This window comes from Schistocerca gregaria, unplaced genomic scaffold, assembly GCF_023897955.1.
Source record: "Schistocerca gregaria isolate iqSchGreg1 unplaced genomic scaffold, iqSchGreg1.2 ptg000553l, whole genome shotgun sequence".
In the NCBI taxonomy this organism is placed as follows: Eukaryota; Metazoa; Arthropoda; class Insecta; order Orthoptera; family Acrididae; genus Schistocerca; species Schistocerca gregaria.
In genome coordinates, this window is record NW_026061947.1 from 3150779 (window position 1) to 3168479 (window position 17701).

Here is a 17701-nt window from a genome sequence, read left to right on the forward strand (position 1 = left end):
CCTAGGACCTTAAGATTTTGCATGGAAGGAGGACTAGCAGCCGCGTTGCACTGGTGAATGTGAAATTGTTCATATGTAGTAAAAACCTGAGAAATCAGTCCGTTTTCGTCATTTGTTATCGAATCGACTTAAAGCCAGATCGTCACATTGGCCGCTTTTCTTTCTGAGACGGTTACATTTATCGTCTACAAAGCTATGTCGCGTGCTGCGGTATGCGGAGACACTAAAAGCACCATAGTAGAACACAGAAGAAGCTTCTAAGTTGAAGTAATAGCCAGTAAGAAGTAGTACAATTCAAGTTTTAGTTATCGATTATTCACTTTTTAGCCGTCTTTGGTGGCTTGGACATGACCTCGGACCATAAGATTTTGCATGAAAGGAGGACGAGCAGCCGCGTTGCATGGGAGAATGTGAAAAGTGTTCATATGTAGTAAAAACCTGAGAACTCCGTCCGTTTTCGTCATTTGTTATCGAATCGACTTAAAGCCAGATCGTCACATTGGCCGCTTTTCTCTCTGAGACGGTTACATTTATCGTCTGCAAAGCTACGTCGCGTGCTGCGGTATGCGGAGACACTAAAAGCACCATATTAGAACACAGAAGAAGCTTCTAAGTTGAAGCAATAGCCAGTAGGAAGTAGTACAATTCAAGTTTTAGTTATCGATTATTCACCTTTTAGCCGGCTTTGGTGGCTTGGACATTACCTAGGACCTTAAGATTTTGCATGGAAGGAGGACTAGCAGCCGCGTTGCACTGGTGAATGTGAAATTGTTCATATGTAGTAAAAACCTGAGAAATCAGTCCGTTTTCGTCATTTGTTATCGAATCGACTTAAAGCCAGATCGTCACATTGGCCGCTTTTCTTTCTGAGACGGTTACATTTATCGTCTACAAAGCTATGTCGCGTGCTGCGGTATGCGGAGACACTAAAAGCACCATAGTAGAACACAGAAGAAGCTTCTAAGTTGAAGTAATAGCCAGTAAGAAGTAGTACAATTCAAGTTTTAGTTATCGATTATTCACTTTTTAGCCGTCTTTGGTGGCTTGGACATGACCTCGGACCATAAGATTTTGCATGAAAGGAGGACTAGCAGCCGCGTTGCATGGGAGAATGTGAAAAGTGTTCATATGTAGTAAAAACCTGAGAACTCCGTCCGTTTTCGTCATTTGTTATCGAATCGACTTAAAGCCAGATCGTCACATTGGCCGCTTTTCTCTCTGAGACGGTTACATTTATCGTCTGCAAAGCTATGTCGCATGCTGCGGTATGCGGAAACACTAAAAGCACCATAGTAGAATACAGAAGAAGCTTCTAAGTTGAAGCAATAGCCAGTAGGAAGTAGTACAATACAAGTTTTAGTTATCGATTATTCACCTTTTAGCCGGCTTTGGTGGCTTGGACATTACCTAGGACCTTACGATTTTGCATGAAAGGAGGACTAGCAGCCGCGTTGCATGGGAGAATGTGAAAAGTGTTCATATGTAGTAAAAACCTGAGAAATCTGTCCATTTTCGTCATTTGTTATCGAATCGACTTAAAGCCAGATCGTCACATTGGCCGCTTTTCTCTCTGAGACGGTTACATTTATCGCCTGCAAAGCTATGTCGCGTGCTGCGGTATGCGGAGACACTAAAACCACAATAGTAGAACACAGACGAAGCTTCTAAGTTGAAGTAATAGCCAGTAAGAAGTAGTACAATTCAAGTTTTTGTTATCGATTATTCACTTTTTAGCCGTCTTTGGTGGCTTGAACATAACCTAGGACCTTAAGATTTTGCATGAAAGGATGACTAGCAGCCGCGTTGCACAGGAGAATGTGAAAAGTGTTCATATGTAGTAAAAACCTGAGAAATCTGTCCATTTTCGTCATTTGTTATCGAATCGACTTAAAGCCAGATCGTCATATTGGCCGCTTTTCTCTCTGAGACGGTTACATTTATCGTCTGCAAAGCTATGTCGCGTGCTGCGGTATGCGGAGACACTAAAAGCACCATAATAGAACACAGAAGAAGCTTCTAAGTTGAAGTAATAGCCAGTAAGAAGTAGTACAATGCAAGTTTTAGTTATCGATTATTCACTTTTTAGCTGTCTTTGATGGCTTGAACATGACCTAGGACCTTAAGATTTTGCATGAAAGGAGGACTATCAGTCGCGTTGCACGGGAGAATGTGAAAAGTGTTCATATGTAGTAAAAACCTGAGAAATCCGTCCGGTTTCGTCTTTGTTATCGAATGCACTTAAAGCCAGATCGTCACATTGGCCGCTTTTCTCTCTGAGACGGTTACATTTATCGTCTGCAAAGCTATGTCGCAAGCTGCGGTATGCGGAAACACTAAAAGCACCATAGTAGAACACAGAAGAAGCTTCTAAGTTGAAGCAATAGGCAGTAAGAAGTAGTACAATTCAAGTATTAGTTATCGATTATTCACTTTTAGCCGGCTTTGGTGGCTTGGACATTACCTAGGACCTTACGATTTTGCATGAAAGGAGGACTAGCAGCCGCGTTGCATGGGAGAATGTGAAAAGTGTTCATATGTAGTAAAAACCTGAGAAATCTGTCCATTTTCGTCATTTGTTATCGAATCGACTTAAAGCCAGATCGTCACATTGGCCGCTTTTCTCTCTGAGACGGTTACATTTATCGTCTGCAAAGCTATGTCGCGTGCTGCGGTATGCGGAGACACTAAAACCACAATAGTAGAACACAGACGAAGCTTCTAAGTTGAAGTAATAGCCAGTAAGAAGTAGTACAATTCAAGTTTTTGTTATCGATTATTCACTTTTTAGCCGTCTTTGGTGGCTTGAACATAACCTAGGACCTTATGATTTTGCATGAAAGGATGACTAGCAGCCGCGTTGCACGGGAGAATGTGAAAAGTGTTCATATGTAGTAAAAACCTGAGAAATCTGTCCATTTTCGTCATTTGTTATCGAATCGACTTAAAGCCAGATCGTCATATTGGCCGCTTTTCTCTCTGAGACGGTTACATTTATCGTCTGCAAAGCTATGTCGCGTGCTGCGGTATGCGGAGACACTAAAAGCACCATAATAGAACACAGAAGAAGCTTCTAAGTTGAAGTAATAGCCAGTAAGAAGTAGTACAATGCAAGTTTTAGTTATCGATTATTCACTTTTTAGCTGTCTTTGATGGCTTGAACATGACCTAGGACCTTAAGATTTTGCATGAAAGGAGGACTATCAGTCGCGTTGCACGGGAGAATGTGAAAAGTGTTCATATGTAGTAAAAACCTGAGAAATCCGTCCGGTTTCGTCTTTGTTATCGAATGCACTTAAAGCCAGATCGTCACATTGGCCGCTTTTCTCTCTGAGACGGTTACATTTATCGTCTGCAAAGTTACGTCGCGTGCTGCCGTATGCGGAGACACTAAAAGCACCATAGCAGAACACAGAAGAAGCTTCTAAGTTGAAGTAATAGCCAGTAAGATGTAGTACAATTCAAGTTTTATTTGTCGATTGTCACTTTTTAGCCGGCTTTGGTGGCTATGATATGACCTAGGAGCATAAGATTTTGCATGAAAGGAGTACCAGCAGCCGCGTTGCACGGTAGAATGTGAAAAGTGTTCAGATGTAGTAAAAACCTGAGAAATCCGTCCGTTTTCGTCATTTGTTATCGAATCGACATAAAGCCAGATCGTCACATTGGCTGCATTTCTCTCTGAGACGGTTACATTTATCGTCTGCAAAGCTATGTCGCGTGCTGCGGTATGCGGAAACACTAAAAGCACCATAGTAGAACACAGAAGAAGCTTCTAAGTTGAAGCAATAGCCAGTAAGAAGTAGTACAATTCAAGTTTAAGTTATCGATTATTCACCTTTTAGCCGGCTTTGGTGGCTTGGACATGCCCTAGGACCTTAAGATTTTGCATGAAAGGAGGACTAGCAGCCGCGTTACATGGGAGAATGTGAAAGTGTTCATATGTAGTAAAAACCTGAGAAATCTGACCATTTTCGTCATTTGTTATCGAATCGACTTAAAGCCAGATCGTCACATTGGCCGCTTTTCTCCCTGAGACGGTTACATTTATCGTCTGCAAAGCTATGTCGCGTGCTGCCGTATGCGGAGACACTAAAAGCACCATAGTAGAACACAGAAGGAGTTTCTAAGTTGAAGTAATAGCCAGTAAGAAGTAGTACAATTCAAGTTTTAGTTGTCGATTATTCACTTTTTAGCCGGCTTTGGTTGCTTTGACATGACCTAGGACCTTAAGATTTTGCATGGAAGGAGGACTAGCAGCCGCGTTGCACTGGTGAATGTGAAATTGTTCATATGTAGTAAAAACCTGAGAAATCAGTCCGTTTTCGTCATTTGTTATCGAATCGACTTAAAGCCAGATCGTCACATTGGCCGCTTTTCTTTCTGAGACGGTTACATTTATCGTCTACAAAGCTATGTCGCGTGCTGCGGTATGCGGAGACACTAAAAGCACCATAGTAGAACACAGAAGAAGCTTCTAAGTTGAAGTAATAGCCAGTAAGAAGTAGTACAATTCAAGTTTTAGTTATCGATTATTCACTTTTTAGCCGTCTTTGGTGGCTTGGACATGACCTCGGACCATAAGATTTTGCATGAAAGGAGGACTAGCAGCCGCGTTGCATGGGAGAATGTGAAAAGTGTTCATATGTAGTAAAAACCTGAGAATTCCGTCCGTTTTCGTCATTTGTTATCGAATCGACTTAAAGCCAGATCGTCACATTGGCCGCTTTTCTCTCTGAGACGGTTACATTTATCGTCTGCAAAGCTACGTCGCGTGCTGCGGTATGCGGAGACACTAAAAGCACCATATTAGAACACAGAAGAAGCTTCTAAATTGAAGTAATAGCCAGAAAGAAGTAGTACTATTTAAGTTTTAGTTGTCGATTAATCACTTTTTAGCCGGCTTTGGTGGCTTGGACATGACCTAGGACCTTAAGATTTTGCATGAAAGGAAGACTAGCAGCCGCGTTGCACGGGAGAACGTGAAAAGTGTTCATATGTAGTAAAAACCTGAGAAATCCGTCTTTTTTCGTCATATGTTATCGAACCGATTTAAAGCCAGATCGACACATTGGCCCCTCTTCTCTCTGAAACGGTTACATTTATCGTCTGCAAAGCTATGTCGCGTGCTTCGGTATGCGGGAACACTAAAAGCACCATAGTAGAACACAGAAGAAGCTTCTAAGTTGAAGTAATAGTCAGTAAGAAGTAGTACAATTCAAGTTTTAATTATCGATTATTCACATTTTAGCCGGCTTTGGTGGCTTGGATATGACCTAGGACCTTACCATTTTGCATGAAAGGAAGACTAGCAGCCGCGTTGCACGGGAGAATGTGAAAAGTGTTCATATGTAGTAAAAACCTGAGAAATCCGTCCGTTTTCGTCATTTGTTATCGAATCGATTTAAAGCCAGATCGTCACATTGGCCGCTCTTCTCTCTGAAACGGTTACATTTATCGTCTGCAAAGCTATGTCGCGTGCTGCGGTATGCGGAGACACTAAAAGCACCATAATAGAACACAGAAGAAGCTTCTAAGTTGAAGTAATAGCCAGTAAGAAGTAGTACAATGCAAGTTTTAGTTATCGATTATTCACTTTTTAGCTGTCATTGATGGCTTGAACATGACCTAGGACCTTAAGATTTTGCATGAAAGGAGGACTATCAGTCGCGTTGCACGGGAGAATGTGAAAAGTGTTCATATGTAGTAAAAACCTGAGAAATCCGTCCGGTTTCGTCTTTGTTATCGAAGGCACTTAAAGCCAGATCGTCACATTGGCCGCTTTTCTCTCTGAGACGGTTACATTTATCGTCTGCAAAGCTATGTCGCAAGCTGCGGTATGCGGAAACACTAAAAGCACCATAGTAGAACACAGAAGAAGCTTCTAAGTTGAAGTAATAGTCAGTAAGAAGTAGTACAATTCAAGTTTTAGTTGTCGATTATTCACTTTTTAGCCGGCTTTGGTGGCTTGGACATGACCTTGGACCTTAAGATTTTGCATGAAAGGAGGACTAGCAGCCGCGTTGCACGGGAGAATGTGAAACGTGTTCATATGGAGTAAAAACCTGAGAAATCCGTCCGTTTTCGTCATTTGTTATCGAATCGACTTACAGCCAGATCGTCACATTGGCCGCTTTTCTCTCTGAGATGGTTACATTTATCGTCTGCAAAGCTATGTCGCGTGCTGCGGTATGCGGAAACACTAAATGCACCATAGTAGAACACAGAAGAAGCTTCTACATTGAAGCAATAGCAAGTAAGAAGTAGTACAATTCAAGTTTTAGTTATTGATTATTCACGTTTTAGCCGGCTTTGGTGGCTTGGACATGACCTTGGCACTTAAGATTTTGCATGAAAGGAGGACTAGCAGCCGCGTTGCACGGGAGAATGTGAAAAGTGTTCATATGTAGTAAAAACCTGAGAAATCCGTCCGTTTTCGTCATTTGTTATCGAATCGACTTAAAGCCAGATCGTCACATTGGCCGCTTTTCTCTCTGAGACGGTTACATTTATCGTCTGCAAAGCTATGTCGCATGCTGCGGTATGCGGAAACACTAAAAGCACCATAGTAGAATACAGAAGAAGCTTCTAAGTTGAAGCAATAGCCAGTAGGAAGTAGTACAATTCAAGTTTTAGTTATCGATTATTCACCTTTTAGCCGGCTTTGGTGGCTTGGACATGACCTAGGACCTTACGATTTTGCATGAAAGGAGGACTAGCAGCCGCGTTGCACGGGAGAATGTGAAATGTGTTCATATGTAATAAAAACCTGAGAAATCCGTCTTTTTTCGTCATTTGTTATCGAATCGATTTAAAGCCAGATCGACACATTGGCCGCTCTTCTCTCTGAAAAGGTTACATTTATCGTCTGCAAAGCTATGTCGCGTGCTTCGGTATGCGGGAACACTAAAAGCACCATAGTAGAACACAGAAGAAGCTTCTAAGTTGAAGTAATAGTCAGTAAGAAGTAGTACAATTCAAGTTTTAATTATCGATTATTCACATTTTAGCCGGCTTTGGTGGCTTGGATATGACCTAGGACCTTAACATTTTGCATGAAAGGAAGACTAGCAGCCGCGTTGCACGGGAGAATGTGAAAAGTGTTCATATGTAGTAAAAACCTGAGAAATCCGTCCGGTTTCGTCTTTGTTATCGAATGCACTTAAAGCCAGATCGTCACATTGGCCGCTTTTCTCTCTGAGACGGTTACATTTATCGTCTGCAAAGTTACGTCGCGTGCTGCCGTATGCGGAGACACTAAAAGCACCATAGCAGAACACAGAAGAAGCTTCTAAGTTGAAGTAATAGCCAGTAAGATGTAGTACAATTCAAGTTTTATTTGTCGATTGTCACTTTTTAGCCGGCTTTGGTGGCTATGATATGACCTAGGAGCATAAGATTTTGCATGAAAGGAGTACCAGCAGCCGCGTTGCACGGGAGAATGTGAAAAGTGTTCAGATGTAGTAAAAACCTGAGAAATCCGTCCGTTTTCGTCATTTGTTATCGAATCGACATAAAGCCAGATCGTCACATTGGCTGCTTTTCTCTCTGAGACGGTTACATTTATCGTCTGCAAAGCTATGTCGCGTGCTTCGGTATGCGGAAACACTAAAAGCACCATAGTAGAACACAGAAGGAGTTTCTAAGTTGAAGTAATAGCCAGTAAGAAGTAGTACAATTCAAGTTTTAGTTGTCGATTATTCACTTTTTAGCCGGCTTTGGTTGCTTTGACATGACCTAAGACCTTAAGATTTTGCATGGAATGAGGACTAGCAGCCGCGTTGCACTGGTGAATGTGAAATTGTTCATATGTAGTAAAAACCCGAGAAATCAGTCCGTTTTCGTCATTTGTTATCGAATCGACTTAAAGCCAGATCGTCACATTGGCCGCTTTTCTTTCTGAGACGGTTACATTTATCGTCTGCAAAGCTATGTCGCGTGCTGCGGTATGCGGAGACACTAAAAGCACCATAGTAGAACACAGAAGAAGCTTCTAAGTTGAAGTAATAGCCAGTAAGAAGTAGTACAATTCAAGTTTTAGTTATCGATTATTCACTTTTTTGCCGTCTTTGGTGGCTTGGACATGACCTCGGACCATAAGATTTTGCATGAAAGGAGGACTAGCAGCCGCGTTGCATGAGAGAATGTGAAAAGTGTTCATATGTAGTAAAAACCTGAGAACTCCGTCCGTTTTCGTCATTTGTTATCGAATCGACTTAAAGCCAGATCGTCACATTGGCCGCTTTTCTCTCTGAGACGGTTACATTTATCGTCTGCAAAGCTACGTCGCGTGCTGCGGTATGCGGAGACACTAAAAGCACCATATTAGAACAGAGAAGAAGCTTCCAAATTGAAGTAATAGCCAGAAAGAAGTAGTACTATTTAAGTTTTAGTTGTCGATTAATCACTTTTTAGCCGGCTTTGGTGGCTTGGACATGACCTAGGACCTTAAGATTTTGCATGAAAGGAAGACTAGCAGCCGCGTTGCACGGGAGAATGTGAAAAGTGTTCATATGTAGTAAAAACCTGAGAAATCCGTCCGTTTTCGTCATTTGTTGTCGAATCGACATAAAGCCAGATCGTCACATTGGCTGCTTTTCTCTCTGAGACGGTTACATTTATCGTCTGCAAAGCTATGTCGCGTGCTGCGGTATGCGGAAACACTAAAAGCACCATAGTAGAACACAGAAGAAGCTTCTAAGTTGAAGCAATAGCCAGTAAGAAGTAGTACAATTCAAGTTTAAGTTATCGATTATTCACCTTTTAGCCGGCTTTGGTGGCTTGGACATGACCTAGGACCTTAAGATTTTGCATGAAAGGAGGACTAGCAGCCGCGTTACATGGGAGAATGTGAAAGTGTTCATATGTAGTAAAAACCTGAGAAATCTGACCATTTTCGTCATTTGTTATCGAATCGACTTAAAGCCAGATCGTCACATTGGCCGCTTTTCTCCCTGAGACGGTTACATTTATCGTCTGCAAAGCTATGTCGCGTGCTGCCGTATGCGGAGACACTAAAAGCACCATAGTAGAACACAGAAGGAGTTTCTAAGTTGAAGTAATAGCCAGTAAGAAGTAGTACAATTCAAGTTTTAGTAGTCGATTATTCACTTTTTAGCCGGCTTTGGTTGCTTTGACATGACCTAGGACCTTAAGATTTTGCATGGAAGGAGGACTAGCAGCCGCGTTGCACTGGAGAATGTGGAATTGTTCATATGTAGTAAAAACCTGAGAAATCAGTCCGTTTTCGTCATTTGTTATCGAATCGACTTAAAGCCAGATCGTCACATTGGCCGCTTTTCTTTCTGAGACGGTTACATTTATCGTCTGCAAAGCTATGTCGCGTGCTGCGGTATGCGGAGACACTAAAAGCACCATAGTAGAACACAGAGGAAGCTTCTAAGTTGAAGTAATTGCCAGGAAGAAGTAGTACAATTCAAGTTTTAGTTATCGATTATTCACTTTTTAGCCGTCTTTGGTGGCTTGGACATGACCTCGGACCATAAGATTTTGCATGAAAGGAGGCCTAGCAGCCGCGTTGCATGGGAGAATGTGAAAAGTGTTCATATGTAGTAAAAACCTGAGAACTCCGTCCGTTTTCGTCATTTGTTATCGAATCAACTTAAAGCCAGATCGTCACATTGGCCGCTTTTCTCTCTGAGACGGTTACATTTATCGTCTGTAAAGCTATGTCGCGTGCTGCGGTATGCGGAGACACTAAAAGCACCATATTAGAACACAGAAGAAGCTTCTAAATTGAAGTAATAGCCAGAAAGAAGTAGTACTATTTAAGTTTTAGTTGTCGATTAATCACTTTTTAGCCGGCTTTGGTGGCTTGGACATGACCTAGGACCTTACGATTTTGCATGAAAGGAGGACTAGCAGCCGCGTTGCACGGGAGAATGTGAAATGTGTTCATATGTAATAAAAACCTGAGAAATCCGTCTTTTTTCGTCATTTGTTATCGAATCGATTTAAAGCCAGATCGACACATTGGCCGCTCTTCTCTCTGAAAAGGTTACATTTATCGTCTGCAAAGCTATGTCGCGTGCTTCGGTATGCGGGAACACTAAAAGCACCATAGTAGAACACAGAAGAAGCTTCTAAGTTGAAGTAATAGTCAGTAAGAAGTAGTACAATTCAAGTTTTAATTATCGATTATTCACATTTTAGCCGGCTTTGGTGGCTTGGATATGACCTAGGACCTTAACATTTTGCATGAAAGGAAGACTAGCAGCCGCGTTGCACGGGAGAATGTGAAAAGTGTTCATATGTAGTAAAAACCTGAGAAATCCGTCCGTTTTCGTCATTTGTTATCGAATCGATTTAAAGCCAGATCGTCACATTGGCCGCTCTTCTCTCTGAAACGGTTACATTTATCGTCTGCAAAGCTATGTCGCGTGCTGCGGTATGCGGGATCACTAAAAGCACCATAGTAGAACACAGAAGAAGCTTCTAAGTTGAAGTAATAGCCAGTAAGAAGTAGTACAATTCAATTTTAATTATCGATTATTCACTTTTTAGCCGGCTTTGGTGGCAATGACATGACCTAGGACCATAAGATTTTGCATGAAAGGAGCACTAGCAGCCGCGTTGCATTGGAGAATGTGAAAAGTGTTCACATGTAGTAAAAACCTGAGAAATCCGTCCGTTTTCGTCATTTGTTATCGAATCGACTTACAGCCAGATCGTCACATTGGACGCTTTTCTCTCTGAGACGGTTACATTTATCGTCTGCAAAGCTATGTTGCGTGCTGCGGTATGCGGAAACACTAAAAGCACCATAGTAGAACACAGAAGAAGCTTCTAAGTTGAAGTAATAGCCAGTAAGAAGTAGTACAATTCAAGTTTTAATTATCGATTATTCACTTTTTAGCCGGCTTTGGTGGCTTGGATAAGACCTAGGACCTTAAGATTTTGCATGAAAGGAGTACTAGCAGCTGCGTTGCACGGGAGAATAAGAAAAGTGTTCACATGTAGTAAAAACCTGAGAAATCCGTCCCTTTTCGTCATTTGTAATCGAATCGACTTAACGAAAGATCGTCACATTGGCCGCTTTTCTCTCTGAGACGGTTACATTTATCGTCTGCAAAGCTATGTCGCATGCTGCGGTATGCGGAAACACTAAAAGCACCATAGTAGAACACAGAAGAAGCTTCTAAGTTGAAGTAATAGTCAGTAAGAAGTAGTACAATGCAAGTTTTAGTTATCGATTATTCACTTTTTAGCTGTCTTTGATGGCTTGAACATGACCTAGGACCTTAAGATTTTGCATGAAAGGAGGACTATCAGTCGCGTTGCACGGGAGAATGTGAAAAGTGTTCATATGTAGTAAAAACCTGAGAAATCCGTCCGGTTTCGTCTTTGTTATCGAATGCACTTAAAGCCAGATCGTCACATTGGCCGCTTTTCTCTCTGAGACGGTTACATTTATCGTCTGCAAAGCTATGTCGCAAGCTGCGGTATGCGGAAACACTAAAAGCACCATAGTAGAACACAGAAGAAGCTTCTAAGTTGAAGTAATAGTCAGTAAGAAGTAGTACAATTCAAGTTTTAGTTGTCGATTATTCACTTTTTAGCCGGCTTTGGTGGCTTGGACATGACCTTGGACCTTAAGATTTTGCATGAAAGGAGGACTAGCAGCCGCGTTGCACGGGAGAATGTGAAACGTGTTCATATGGAGTAAAAACCTGAGAAATCCGTCCGTTTTCGTCATTTGTTATCGAATCGACTTACAGCCAGACCGTCACATTGGCCGCTTTTCTCTCTGAGATGGTTACATTTATCGTCTGCAAAGCTATGTCGCATGCTGCGGTATGCGGAAACACTAAATGCACCATAGTAGAACACAGAAGAAGCTTCTACGTTGAAGCAATAGCAAGTAAGAAGTAGTACAATTCAAGTTTTAGTTATTGATTATTCACGTTTTAGCCGGCTTTGGTGGCTTGGACATGACCTTGGCACTTAAGATTTTGCATGAAAGGAGGACTAGCAGCCGCGTTGCACGGGAGAATGTGAAAAGTGTTCATATGTAGTAAAAACCTGAGAAATCCGTCCGTTTTCGTCATTTGTTATCGAATCGACTTAAAGCCAGATCGTCACATTGGCCGCTTTTCTCTCTGAGACGGTTACATTTATCGTCTGCAAAGCTATGTCGCATGCTGCGGTATGCGGAAACACTAAAAGCACCATAGTAGAATACAGAAGAAGCTTCTAAGTTGAAGCAATAGCCAGTAGGAAGTAGTACAATTCAAGTTTTAGTTATCGATTATTCCCCTTTTAGCTGGCTTTGGTGGCTTGGACATGACCTAGGACCTTACGATTTTGCAAGAAAGGAGGACTAGCAGCCGCGTTGCATGGGAGAATGTGAAAAGTGTTCATATGTAGTAAAAACCTGAGAAATCTGTCCATTTTCGTCATTTGTTATCGAATCGACTTAAAGCCAGATCGTCACATTGGCCGCTTTTCTCTCTGAGACGGTTACATTTGTCGTCTGCAAAGCTATGTCGCGTGCTGCGGTATGCGGAGACACTAAAACCACAATAGTAGAACACAGACGAAGCTTCTAAGTTGAAGTAATAGCCAGTAAGAAGTAGTACAATTCAAGTTTTTGTTATCGATTATTCACTTTTTAGCCGTCTTTGGTGGCTTGAACATAACCTAGGACCTTATGATTTTGCATGAAAGGATGACTAGCTGCCGCGTTGCACGGGAGAATGTGAAAAGTGTTCATATGTAGTAAAAACCTGAGAAATCCGTCCGGTTTCGTCTTTGTTATCGAATGCACTTAAAGCCAGATCGTCACATTGGCCGCTTTTCTCTCTGAGACGGTTACATTTATCGTCTGCAAAGTTACGTCGCGTGCTGCCGTATGCGGAGACACTAAAAGCACCATAGTAGAACACAGAAGAAGCTTCTAAGTTGAAGTAATAGCCAGTAAGAAGTAGTACAATTCAAGTTTTAGTTATCGATTAATCACTTTTTAGCCGTCTTTGGTGGCTTGGACATGACCTCGGACCATAAGATTTTGCATGAAAGGAGGACTAGCAGCCGCGTTGCATGAGAGAATGTGAAAAGTGTTCATATGTAGTACAAACCTGAGAACTCCGTCCGTTTTCGTCATTTGTTATCGAATCGACTTAAAGCCAGATCGTCACATTGGCCGCTTTTCTCTCTGAGACGGTTACATTTATCGTCTGCAAAGCTACGTCGCGTGCTGCGGTATGCGGAGACACTAAAAGCACCATATTAGAACACAGAAGAAGCTTCCAAATTGAAGTAATAGCCAGAAAGAAGTAGTACTATTTAAGTTTTAGTTGTCGATTAATCACTTTTTAGCCGGCTTTGGTGGCTTGGACATGACCTAGGACCTTAAGATTTTGCATGAAAGGAAGACTAGCAGCCGCGTTGCACGGGAGAATGTGAAAAGTGTTCATATGTAGTAAAAACCTGAGAAATCCGTCCGTTTTCGTCATTTGTTGTCGAATCGACATAAAGCCAGATCGTCACATTGGCTGCTTTTCTCTCTGAGACGGTTACATTTATCGTCTGCAAAGCTATGTCGCGTGCTGCGGTATGCGGAAACACTAAAAGCACCATAGTAGAACACAGAAGAAGCTTCTAAGTTGAAGCAATAGCCAGTAAGAAGTAGTACAATTCAAGTTTAAGTTATCGATTATTCACCTTTTAGCCGGCTTTGGTGGCTTGGACATGACCTAGGACCTTAAGATTTTGCATGAAAGGAGGACTAGCAGCCGCGTTACATGGGAGAATGTGAAAGTGTTCATATGTAGTAAAAACCTGAGAAATCTGACCATTTTCGTCATTTGTTATCGAATCGACTTAAAGCCAGATCGTCACATTGGCCGCTTTTCTCTCTGAGACGGTTACATTTATCGTCTGCAAAGCTATGTCGCGTGCTGCCGTATGCGGAGACACTAAAAGCACCATAGTAGAACACAGAAGGAGTTTCTAAGTTGAAGTAATAGCCAGTAAGAAGTAGTACAATTCAAGTTTTAGTAGTCGATTATTCACTTTTTAGCCGGCTTTGGTTGCTTTGACATGACCTAGGACCTTAAGATTTTGCATGGAAGGAGGACTAGCAGCCGCGTTGCACTGGAGAATGTGGAATTGTTCATATGTAGTAAAAACCTGAGAAATCAGTCCGTTTTCGTCATTTGTTATCGAATCGACTTAAAGCCAGATCGTCACATTGGCCGCTTTTCTTTCTGAGACGGTTACATTTATCGTCTGCAAAGCTATGTCGCGTGCTGCGGTATGCGGAGACACTAAAAGCACCATAGTAGAACACAGAGGAAGCTTCTAAGTTGAAGTAATTGCCAGGAAGACGTAGTACAATTCAAGTTTTAGTTATCGATTATTCACTTTTTAGCCGTCTTTGGTGGCTTGGACATGACCTCGGACCATAAGATTTTGCATGAAAGGAGGCCTAGCAGCCGCGTTGCATGGGAGAATGTGAAAAGTGTTCATATGTAGTAAAAACCTGAGAACTCCGTCCGTTTTCGTCATTTGTTATCGAATCAACTTAAAGCCAGATCGTCACATTGGCCGCTTTTCTCTCTGAGACGGTTACATTTATCGTCTGTAAAGCTATGTCGCGTGCTGCGGTATGCGGAGACACTAAAAGCACCATATTAGAACACAGAAGAAGCTTCTAAATTGAAGTAATAGCCAGAAAGAAGTAGTACTATTTAAGTTTTAGTTGTCGATTAATCACTTTTTAGCCGGCTTTGGTGGCTTGGACATGACCTAGGACCTTACGATTTTGCATGAAAGGAGGACTAGCAGCCGCGTTGCACGGGAGAATGTGAAATGTGTTCATATGTAATAAAAACCTGAGAAATCCGTCTTTTTTCGTCATTTGTTATCGAATCGATTTAAAGCCAGATCGACACATTGGCCGCTCTTCTCTCTGAAAAGGTTACATTTATCGTCTGCAAAGCTATGTCGCGTGCTTCGGTATGCGGGAACACTAAAAGCACCATAGTAGAACACAGAAGAAGCTTCTAAGTTGAAGTAATAGTCAGTAAGAAGTAGTACAATTCAAGTTTTAATTATCGATTATTCACATTTTAGCCGGCTTTGGTGGCTTGGATATGACCTAGGACCTTAACATTTTGCATGAAAGGAAGACTAGCAGCCGCGTTGCACGGGAGAATGTGAAAAGTGTTCATATGTAGTAAAAACCTGAGAAATCCGTCCGTTTTCGTCATTTGTTATCGAATCGATTTAAAGCCAGATCGTCACATTGGCCGCTCTTCTCTCTGAAACGGTTACATTTATCGTCTGCAAAGCTATGTCGCGTGCTGCGGTATGCGGGATCACTAAAAGCACCATAGTAGAACACAGAAGAAGCTTCTAAGTTGAAGTAATAGCCAGTAAGAAGTAGTACAATTCAATTTTAATTATCGATTATTCACTTTTTAGCCGGCTTTGGTGGCAATGACATGACCTAGGACCATAAGATTTTGCATGAAAGGAGCACTAGCAGCCGCGTTGCATTGGAGAATGTGAAAAGTGTTCACATGTAGTAAAAACCTGAGAAATCCGTCCGTTTTCGTCATTTGTTATCGAATCGACTTACAGCCAGATCGTCACATTGGACGCTTTTCTCTCTGAGACGGTTACATTTATCGTCTGCAAAGCTATGTCGCGTGCTGCGGTATGCGGAAACACTAAAAGCACCATAGTGGAACACAGAAGAAGCTTCTAAGTTGAAGTAATAGCCAGTAAGAAGTAGTACAATTCAAGTTTTAATTATCGTTTATTCACTTTTTAGCCGGCTTTGGTGGCTTGGATAAGACCTAGGACCTTAAGATTTTGCATGAAAGGAGTACTAGCAGCTGCGTTGCACGGGAGAATAAGAAAAGTGTTCACATGTAGTAAAAACCTGAGAAATCCGTCCCTTTTCGTCATTTGTAATCGAATCGACTTAACGAAAGATCGTCACATTGGCCGCTTTTCTCTCTGAGACGGTTACATTTATCGTCTGCAAAGCTATGTCGCATGCTGCGGTATGCGGAAACACTAAAAGCACCATAGTAGAACACAGAAGAAGCTTCTAAGTTGAAGTAATAGTCAATAAGAAGTAGTACAATGCAAGTTTTAGTTATCGATTATTCACTTTTTAGCTGTCTTTGATGGCTTGAACATGACCTAGGACCTTAAGATTTTGCATGAAAGGAGGACTATCAGTCGCGTTGCACGGGAGAATGTGAAAAGTGTTCATATGTAGTAAAAACCTGAGAAATCCGTCCGGTTTCGTCTTTGTTATCGAATGCACTTAAAGCCAGATCGTCACATTGGCCGCTTTTCTCTCTGAGACGGTTACATTTATCGTCTGCAAAGCTATGTCGCAAGCTGCGGTATGCGGAAACACTAAAAGCACCATAGTAGAACACAGAAGAAGCTTCTAAAATGAAGTAATAGTCAGTAAGAAGTAGTACAATTCAAGTTTTAGTTGTCGATTATTCACTTTTTAGCCGGCTTTGGTGGCTTGGACATGACCTTGGACCTTAAGATTTTGCATGAAAGGAGGACTAGCAGCCGCGTTGCACGGGAGAATGTGAAACGTGTTCATATGGAGTAAAAACCTGAGAAATCCGTCCGTTTTCGTCATTTGTTATCGAATCGACTTACAGCCAGACCGTCACATTGGCCGCTTTTCTCTCTGAGATGGTTACATTTATCGTCTGCAAAGCTATGTCGCATGCTGCGGTATGCGGAAACACTAAATGCACCATAGTAGAACACAGAAGAAGCTTCTACGTTGAAGCAATAGCAAGTAAGAAGTAGTACAATTCAAGTTTTAGTTATTGATTATTCACGTTTTAGCCGGCTTTGGTGGCTTGGACATGACCTTGGCACTTAAGATTTTGCATGAAAGGAGGACTAGCAGCCGCGTTGCACGGGAGAATGTGAAAAGTGTTCATATGTAGTAAAAACCTGAGAAATCCGTCCGTTTTCGTCATTTGTTATCGAATCGACTTAAAGCCAGATCGTCACATTGGCCGCTTTTCTCTCTGAGACGGTTACATTTATCGTCTGCAAAGCTATGTCGCATGCTGCGGTATGCGGAAACACTAAAAGCACCATAGTAGAATACAGAAGAAGCTTCTAAGTTGAAGCAATAGCCAGTAGGAAGTAGTACAATTCAAGTTTTAGTTATCGATTATTCCCCTTTTAGCCGGCTTTGGTGGCTTGGACATGACCTAGGACCTTACGATTTTGCATGAAAGGAGGACTAGCAGCCGCGTTGCATGGGAGAATGTGAAAAGTGTTCATATGTAGTAAAAACCTGAGAAATCTGTCCATTTTCGTCATTTGTTATCGAATCGACTTAAAGCCAGATCGTCACATTGGCCGCTTTTCTCTCTGAGACGGTTACATTTGTCGTCTGCAAAGCTATGTCGCGTGCTGCGGTATGCGGAGACACTAAAACCACAATAGTAGAACACAGACGAAGCTTCTAAGTTGAAGTAATAGCCAGTAAGAAGTAGTACAATTCAAGTTTTAGTTATCGATTATTCACTTTTTAGCCGTCTTTGGTGGCTTGAACATAACCTAGGACCTTATGATTTTGCATGAAAGGATGACTAGCTGCCGCGTTGCACGGGAGAATGTGAAAAGTGTTCATATGTAGTAAAAACCTGAGAAATCCGTCCGGTTTCGTCTTTGTTATCGA